At 43.2% G+C, this 9,955-nt stretch overlaps 1 non-coding gene across 1 annotated transcript; it reads right to left on the bottom strand.

Annotated features, from left to right (window-relative positions):
• Positions 1-6,392: 6,392 nt before the first annotated feature.
• Positions 6,393-6,494, bottom strand: LOC111559621. The gene has a single exon (XR_002740750.2). It is a non-coding gene; the product is annotated as a U6 spliceosomal RNA (small nuclear RNA).
• Between the last annotated feature and the right edge of the window lie 3,461 nt (positions 6,495-9,955).

The following is a 9,955-nucleotide window of genomic DNA, read 5'->3' as shown; positions in this document are numbered from 1 at the left end:
GAATGTACGACACCACGAGTGAAACCTAATGTAAACTCTGGATTCTGGGTCATAATGATGCATCAATGTAGCTTCATCAATGGTAATAAATGTACCGTTCTTGTGGGGATTGTTGGTAATGAAGGAGGCTATGCACCTGTAGGGGCAGGAAGTATACGTCTCTTAATTTTGGACCTAAAACTGCTCTAAAAAATAAAGTCTATTTTAAAAATGCATGGAAGTGATCCCTGGGTGGCTCTGTCGGGTAAATGGCTGACTCGGCTCAGGTCATGATCTGATGGCTTGTGGGTTCGAGCCCCGAATCGGGCACTGAACAGACAATGCAGAGCCTGCTTGGGATTCTCTCTCTCTACCCCTCTCACATTCTCTCTCTCTCTCTCAAAATAAATAAACGTTCAATTCAATTCAATTCAATTCAAATGCGTGGAAAAAAACCTCTCTATCTGCAGATGACATGATTTTGTATATAGAAAATCCAGAAGGATCCACTGAAAACTATTACAACTAATAAGTTCAGCAAGGTTGAGAATACAACATCAATATGCAAAAATCAGTTGTATTTCTATGTACTAGCAATGAACAATCTGAAACTGAAAATAAGAACAACAATTTCATTTACAATAGTGTCAAAAGAGTAAAATACTTACGGATAAACTTAACAAAAGAAATGCAAAATGTATGGTCTGAAAACTTAAAAAAAATTGTTGGAAGAAATTAAATACAAACTAAATAAATGAAAAGACATCCTGTGTTCATGGGTTAGAAGATTTAATATTGCTAAGATGGCAGTACTTTCTAAAATGATCTACATATTCAATGAAATCCTTATCAAAATCCCTGATTTTTTGCAAGAAGTGATTCTAATATTCATATGTAAATTCAAAAAATTCAGGATAGCCAAAACAATCTTGCAAAAAGAACAAAGTCCTGATTTTATTTTATTTTATTTTATTTTATTTTATTTTATTTTATTGATTTCTTTAGAGAGGGAGAGAGAGAAAGAGCATGGGAGCAGGAGAGAGGGGTGGAGAGAGGGGCAGAGACAGAGAGAATCCCAAGCATGCTCCATGCTTAGTGTGGAACCCAACACGGGCTAGATGCCATGACCCCAGGATCATGACCTGAGCTGAAATCAAGAGTTGAAAGCTCAACCCACTGAACCACCCAGGCACCCCCAAAGTCCTGATTTTAAAACGTATTACAAAGCTAGTGTAATCAAGACTGTGTGGTAGGCATAAGAATAGACAAATCGATCAATGGAATAGAATGAAGAATCGCTTACAGTCAATCTATTTTGGACAAGGGTGCCAAGACAAATCAAAGGGAAAGAATAGTTTTTCAACGAAATAGTGCTGGGACAACTGGATATCCACATACAAAAGAATGAAATTGAACTCTTTGTTCATACCATACAAAAACATTAACTTGAAATGGATCAATGACCTAAACATAAGGGCTAAAACAACAAAAGTCTTAGAAGAAAATACAGACATAAATCTTCATAACCTTGGATTAGGCAAAGGCTTCTAAAGCTATAAGACAAAAAACATATACAACAATAGAAAAGTATATAGATAAATTGAACTTCATCAAAATTAAAATCTTTTGTGCTTCAAAGAATACCACCAAGAAAGCATAAAGAATGGAAGAAGATATTTGCAAATCATATATTTAAGGGATTTGTACCTAGATTATATGAAAAACTCATACAACATAACAATAAAAAAATGAATGACCCAATTTAAAAATGGACAAAGGATCCAAGCAGACATTTCTTCCAAAGAAGATATGCAAATGGCCATTAAGCAAATGAAAGGTACTCAATGTCTTTACTCACTAGAGAAATTAAAATCAAAACCACAATGAGGGGCACCTGGCTGGCTCAGTGGGTGGGGCGTGCAATTTTTGATCCCAGTGTCATGGGCTCAAGCCTCACATTAAGTGTAGAGATTACTTAAAAATAAAATCTTAAAAAAAAAAAAAAAAAAAAAAACACTGTAAGATCCTACTTCACACCCACCAGGATAGCTATAATCAAAAAGACATAATAACAAGTGTTGGTGAAGATGTAGAGAAATTAGAACCCTCATACACTGCTGGTGAGAACGTAAAATAGTATAGCTGCTTTGGAAAACAGTTTGGCGGGTCCTGAAAAGATTAAACATAGAGTGACCATATAATCTGGCAATTCCACTCCTAGATGGAATAGCTGAAAAAAAATGAAAACGTATATCCACACAAACACTTGTATGTAAATGTTCTTAGTAACATTGTTCTTAATAGCCAAAAGTGAAAACAACCAATCGACTCATAATAACCAATCAATTCAATCAATTCATAGTAGCCAATCAATTCAATCAATAAAATAGCCAATCAATTCAACCAATTCCTAATAGCCAAAAGTGGAAACAACTGATAAGTGGATAAACAAAGGTGCTATATCCATTCCATGGAATATTATTCAGCAATAAAAATGAATAAAGTACTGATGCCCACTGCAGCATGGATGAACCTTGATGAAATTATCCTCAGCGCAAGAAGCCAGATTACAAAGGGCTAAAATTATATGATTATAAGTATGATATGATTTCTTTTGTATGAAATGTCCAGAACAGGCAGATCTCTATGGACAGAAAGCAGATCAGTGATCAGTAGTTGCTTGGAGCTGAGGGTTTGGGAGAAATAAGGGATAAGTGCTGATTGGTAGAAAGTTTCTTTTTGGGGTGACAAAAGGCTTTACCTTGACTGTGGTGATGGTTGTAGAACTCTTTTAATATATTAAAAACCATTGAACTGTACACTTTAAATGAATGAATTATATGGTCTATACAAGTTGCATACACAAATGAATTCAGATTAAAAAAGAAGTGATGGGAAACTGAATAAGGACTGAATAAGAACAGTAATATGCCAAGGTCAATGTCCTGGTTTTGAAACTATACTACAGCCAAATAGGATATCACTAGTGGGGGGGAGTGAGGTGAAGGGTACACGGGACTCTCTGTACTAATTTTACAGTGTCCTGCGAGCCCATAATCATTTCAGGATAAAAGTTTTAAGATAAAATAGAATTTTCCAAAATCAGAATGCTCTCTCTCCTGAGAAATGGTGATTTCTCCATTGCTAGAGTTTTAAAAATGTTGTGATTCTGAATCAGGATCACAAAAAATATATAGTTCGTTCATTCATTCGAGGGCTGGTGATCAATAAGGCTTTTCTAGGGCAAATTTGGACAGGCTGCTATACAAGCCTAGGTACCCCTCCTCATTTCCTAGGCCTGCAATGTGTGATCTGGAACGTGGAATTCTCCCAAAGGGCCTGGAAGGGCCACCTGTCCTCAGGGTTCCAAGGCTGACACAATATCTCAGTTCAGCTCTCCCTGAGCAAACCCTTCTCAGTTCAGCCCCAGCTCTTAGATAATGAAGCTGGGAGTGGTGGGGTGTGGGGAGCAGCTCTCTCCAGAAGCATCTCTAATAAGAAGCAGAGCGACTTCCCACTCCAGGAGCCATGTGAAGATAGAGACTGAGTCTTACTCTTGAATATCCCCTGCCTAGTGCTTTGCCCAAAACAAGAGAACTGGATTGTGGATAGAGACCTCTTGAAGTTCCCTCTCGAAGCCAGTGGGTCTCAATTCTGACTACGCGTTAGAGCTCTGAAAACATGTTCTATATCCAGAGCAGTTAAATCAGATGTTTTTGTTTTTCTTGCTTTCCTATTTCATAGCATCCTCAATGTCATTCTTACATCAGGTTCAGTGATGAGCTTCTGAGGGATGTTTCTGACGATGACCTTCAGTAGAGAGCAGCACCCATCAGTCCCGAGGAGGGTGTGCTTAAACATGATGTCAACTCGATATCCAGTTTGGGGCTTATCTAAGTTTCCACCAGTTTATTTTATCTATTTTATTTATTTATTATTTAAAAAAAATTTTTTAACGTTTATTTATTATTGAGAGGCAGAGAGAGACAGAGCATGAGCATGGGGGGTGGGGCAGAGAGAGGAGGAGACACAGAATCCGAAACAGGCTCCAGGCTCTGAGCTGTCAGCACAGAGCCCGACGCAGGGCTCGAACCCACAAACCACGAGATCATGACCTGAGCCGAAGTCAGACACTTAACTGACTGAGCCACCCAGGCACACCTATTTTATCTATTTTAATGTATGTGTTAGCAAGCCCTCTTGCTCAACTATAAACCCCAGCTGTTAAAGCCAGAAGTAGACAGGACCACTTAACTCATGCTCTAACTGCAACCCATTGTTCTTATTTCTTATTGCACTTTCTTGAGGCATTGAAGAAGATGTTTTGCAATGACCAGAACATTCCAACTGCCGTGTCAGGAAAGCCCTGATAGCAACGGAATCCCTAGAAGACCACACCCTCCACGTCCCCGCCCCTGCCTACGATCCCATGCTGAACACACACTACCATCCCCCGCTGTGGTCACTTGCTCTCTGCCTGCTCTCTTGCACCTCCCCCTGCTCCCAGCACCTGAAATAAATCTCTCTCTTTCTCTTTTCCAAACCCTTGTCTCTTGAGTTATTGGCTTCTCTTGTGACAGGCTTATCCGAGTTTGGTCAGCAACAGGGTTGGCAAACCCAGCCAGGAGCTATGTGTCCAGCTCCCTGGGTTCTCCAGGACGGGGCAGTTCAGCTTGCCAGCACCAGGGCTCACCTGCTCATTTCCTGAGTTAGTGGCTGTGATAGGTCATTGGGTAACACTTACACATAGAAAGCATAAGCCCCAAATACCAAAAGTGGTACAGTGAGAAGGAAGTCTACTTCCCACCTTGGCTCCCCAGAGGCCACCGTTTGTACCAGCTCATGTTTCTTCCCAGACAACACACCCGTATAACCTTAGTAGAGATGCATCTTACAACTCTCGTGTGCTTTGGTGTGTTGTAAATCGTTCTGAAAAGAAAGATACATTTAGGAGTGACAGTAAAACCTTGGGTTGCGAGTAACTGTTCTGCGAGTGTTCCGCAAGACGAGCAAACGTTTCTAATAAATTTCAGTTTGATGAAGGAGCGGTGTCTCGCAATACGAGTAGTACGGGTCGCCGAAGGTCACGGGATCACAACTGAGCCGAAGGTGCTTGGAATTCGCTTTGATACACAAGTGCTTTGGATCACAAGCATGTTTCCGAAACGAATTATGCTCGCAAACCACGGCTTTACTGTACTGCACTCTATCTACTTCACAGTGTATATTTGCCTGGTAAAAAGCTCTGTTTCTCAAACTTATTTGAACCCAGAACTCTTCTTTTGGAGAAGAGTCTTTTTGGGGGGGGGGGAGAGAGAGAGAAAGGGCACAAGTGAGTGAGGGGCAGAGAGAGAGACAGAGAGAAGTGGGGCTCACCTGAGGCTCGTGATTTTTTTACCTGATGTGGGGCTCGTGCTCACTTGAGGAAGATTCTTAAAGACATTTTCTAGTACTGGCATTTTCTGACACCACATATAGGAGAATGCTCATGTGGCAGGGTCCTGTTTGATAAATTAGGGAACATGTCTTCATTCCTGGTCATTCCTGGGCCTTTTGACATTTCCCCTAATAGGGCATTGGCATAGCATTCTGGGCTCACGACCCCAGAGAAAGGAGGAGTACAGCAACACAAAAAAATGTCCATTCTGGATCTCTGACTTTCAGATTACATCCTTGGGACAACAGGATGAGAGATAAAGCCTTTGAGTTTCAAAAGTCAAAGCCCTAAGGGACTCGGGGCCGGCAGTTTATGACAGAAGTCACAGATTTGGATGGCTGTAAGGGAATAACTTTTTCCCTGCCTTAGGAGACCCTCTGAATTGAGGAAGGGAGAAAAATATCAGAACAAGATTAGGCACCGGTGAGTGTCCCAGAGAAGGGGAGGACATGATAGAATCCCCAGAGAAGTTTGCTACCTCCTCTTGGTAACTCCGAGGGGAAACCAAACCCCACGGGGAAGTCCCAAGTCCAGGATGGCACAAAGTGTCTTAATGAGAACTGGGTTTTGCCGCACTGGGTAGAAACTCCACAATAAGGGATTTATACACTTTGAAATTTCCTTTATCTTTAAACAAATTGTTTTAATTCCAATATAGTTCACACACAATGTTATATTCGTTTCAGGTGTACAATCTAGTGATTCTGCACTTGCATACATCACCCAGTGGTCGTCACTGAAGGTGCCCTCCTTCATCCCCACCACCTGTTTCCTCCAGCCCCCCACCTCCCTCCTCTGCTAACCACCAGTTTGTTCTCTACAGTTAAGATTCTGGGTTTTTTGGTCTCTCTTCCCATCCCCACCCCTCGTTCACTTGTTTTGTTCTTAAATTCCACACATGAGTGAAATCATATGGTATTTGTCTTTCCCTAACTGGCTTATTTCACTTAGCACTATACTGTCTAGATCTATCCATAAAAATATGAAACACTTCATGAATTTGCATATGTCATCTTGGCTCAGGGGCCATGCTAATCTTTGCATGGTTTCCAATTTTAGTTCTGATTTTTAGTATATCAAAGCGAACACTAAAACTTATTTCTCGTTAACGTAAAAGTCCGGGTTGGTCATCCAGGGCTAGAAGCGTGCTCCACATTGTGAAGAACCCGGGTACCTCCATGTTGTTGCTTTGTCTCCCAAGGCCTCAACATCAGATTTGGGCAACAGTTCTGGGCAACAGGATCGAGGAAGAGACAGCGAAAAGACAAAGGGAACCCACATGCTGTTTCCTAAGAAAGGTCTATGGAAGCTCCCATATATTTCTATCACATTCATTTCACAGGAAGTTACTCGCCTGGTGTTATGGGTTGAATTATGTCCCTCACAAAGATACGCTGAAGTCCTAACCCCCATACCTGTGAGTATGACCTCATTTGGAAATAAGATCTTTGCAGATGTAATCAGTTTAAGATGAAGTCATTAAGGGTGGGCCCTAATCCAATATGACGGATGTCCTTGTAAGAAGAGAGAGAGACACGGACACTGGGAGAAGACAACATGTGATGCTGGAGACAGATGTGGCTTTCAAGTGGGATTATGATGTGAGGAAAGCTGTATTCTAAGGAGACTATCTCCTCACTGTGTCATTACAATTCTTAGTGGCTGGCGAAGGAGCCAGCAGGGGCCGGATCTTGAAGGACCTCGAATAGCAGGCTTAGGAGGCCTCCAAGGGTGGAAAATATCTGCAATGAGATGCCTTCGCTTACTCTTTGAGAGGATCCTGAGACAAGGTCACACGCGGAAGGAAGGCCATCAGCAGACCTTTCTGTCTTCCTTTGGTCCATGTGTTCTGTAAATGAGCAAAAGATGGTCTTCGTGTATGGGTCCCTAGGTCGTTCATTTCTTCACTGCGGGCTGAGACCCCTTAGCTCAAGAGCCCACCAGCACAAAACTCAACTTTTACACACCCTCTTATTTTATTTTATTTTATTTTAAATTTTTTTTAATGTTTATTTATTTTTGACAGAGAGAGACAGAGCATGAGTGGGGGAGGGGCAGAGAGAGAGGGAGACACAGAATGGGAAGCAGGCTCCAGGCTCTGAGCTGTCAGCACAGAGCCCGACGCGGGGCTCGAACTCAAGAACTACAAGATCATGACCTGAGCCGAAGTCGGACGCTCAACCGACTGAGCCACCCAGGCGCCCCAGACACCCTCTTATTTAAAAAGTAACTCAAACAAGCAGATTTTTAGCCATTTAGAGTCTGTCTGCTTTGCATACTTTGCAAGACACAGCTCACCCCATATCTGTGAGCCAGAGATAAGAGCCTGACAGTTATAAGACCCCAAGCTGCTCTTTGACCCAGACACTCCCCACCATGTTGCTGAACATGTAAGCCCCTCTCTGCATCCCATATCCCCCCCTCTTCTGGATGGCAAGGATCCCTCTCATTTGCTCGCTTTAAACTTCTTATGTCTCATGCTGTCAGAGACTTGCTCTGGAATGTAATCCTGTTTGAGAACAACCTTGTTAAAACTTGTGTGTTACTGCCTCTCATGATCATATGTTTGTCCTTGGCCAGTCCCAAGTCCCTCGAACCTTGACACCATACCCCTCTTACTCCTTCCTGAGACTGCAGCTCAGGGTAGGGCTGAGGTTTGAACACAGGCCCTGTTCTTCCCAGGTGAATCCTCTGATTTGACCAAAGGGGAGAGAACATACTGGGTGGAGGGGATGGATACTAGCCAGGGACCTGGAGATGTGGCCTTGAGGCTCTGTCCTTAGCTCTAGGGAAAGGCAGTTTTCAGGATATGGCCAGGATGCCATCAAGAAAGGGTACACTCCTTAGTGAAAACCCAGACAGTGAAAAACACATACTGCATGGTATCACTTATATATGGAATATTTAATTTTTATTATTATTTTTTTTTTGAGAGAGAGAGAGAGAGAGAGAGAGAGAAAGCATGTGAGTGGGGGAGAGAGGGAGAAGGAGAGAGAGAGAGAGAGAGAGAGAGAGAGAGAGAGAGAGACTCCCAAGCCCATGGATTCTGATGCAGGGCTCAATCCCACAACCCTGGGACCATGACCTGAGCCAAAATCAAGAGTCATCGGATGCTCAACCAACTGAGCCACCCAGGTGACCCTATAGGTGGAATCTTAAAAAAAAAAAAAAAAGTCAAACTCATAGAAACAGAGTAGAAAATTGGTTGCCAGGGGCTGGGATGTGGGGGAAATAGGGAGAGGCTGGTAAAGGGGTATAAACTTTCAGCCATAAGATAAGCTATGAGTAAGTTCTGAGGACCTAATATAAAACATGGTGACTACAGTTGAAAATACTCTATTGTATAATTGAAATTTGCTAGGAGAGTAAACTGTAAATGTTCTCTCATGAAAGAAAGAAAGAAAGAAAGAAAGAAAGAAAGAAAGAAAGAAAGAGTGGTGAATATGTTAATTAACTAAATGGGGGAATCCTTCCACGAATACATATATCAAATCACTGAAATGTACACTTCAAATATCTTAAAATTGTATATGTCGATTATACCTCAACAAAGCTGAAATTAAAAAAAAAAAATAGGGCCACGTCTGGTCATGATCTCTTCACTATGTTCAGTACAACGATCACTTATAGAGCAGAGTCTAGGTATTAGAGTCTTTCCAGCAGGTTCGAATGTGCCCTAGAATATTACCTCCTTGAGGGCAGGAACTTTGTGGTCTTATGCATTATTGTATCCCCAGTTCTTGGAACAAGGCCTGCCTCACAGCTGGCCCTTAACATCTACTGAGAAAGGGAGGGGCGGAGGAATGATTGACTTCCCTCCAGGGACCCTCTCCAAGCTGGGTTGAGCCAGGTTCTGGTTTGAGCCAGCCTTCTAAGGAACAGCCCCAGAACCTTCTGGGCCCAACGAATGGTTGACAAAGACACCCCCCTTCCTCACCCCAACCACAAATACCAGTGAGGAGATGCCTGTCACATAGGAACGTCCACTCTGGCCTCTGCGGCTTACAGACCCACATTTTCCACTGTCTGCTGGCCACCTCCAGCAGGAGGAAGTGGAGACAGGCTTCATATGACTCGGCTCCGGCCAATCCCTTCCCTCCCCCATGTACACCTCAGTTAGCTGAGTAGACTTCTGTGTCCAGACTTCTGTGTCCCTCCTCCACCCTCCCTATCAAGAAAAGTCCTCCCACCCTTACCTCCCGTTGCTACCTGAACCCCATTCAGCCTTTCCAGACGGAATCAAAAGTCAGCAACCGGATTTCTTAGCGAGGGCTTCTCTGACCGTGCTCCTCTCCCATCCTCCCCCACCCGACGGCCACCTGCGTGGAAACCCAAGGCAGGAGGAGCAGTCGGGGGGGGGGGCAGGTGCATCTGGGGCGAACACGAGAGGAGTGCCTGTGGGACACCCAGCAGGAGAGTAAGCTGTGACTCTTGGACTCCCGCACCATCCTTCCCAACCCCTGCCCAGAGGCTCCAATCTCCGCGGGGCTCTGCTCTCGGCCAACACTCACCCAGCTACCGGCGACGTCACAGGAATCC

Source organism: Felis catus, chromosome A2 (genome assembly GCF_018350175.1).
Source record: "Felis catus isolate Fca126 chromosome A2, F.catus_Fca126_mat1.0, whole genome shotgun sequence".
NCBI lineage: Eukaryota > Metazoa > Chordata > Mammalia > Carnivora > Felidae > Felis > Felis catus.
The sequence above is the reverse complement of the archived record's forward strand: the minus strand, read 5'-3'. Positions and strand labels throughout refer to the sequence as shown.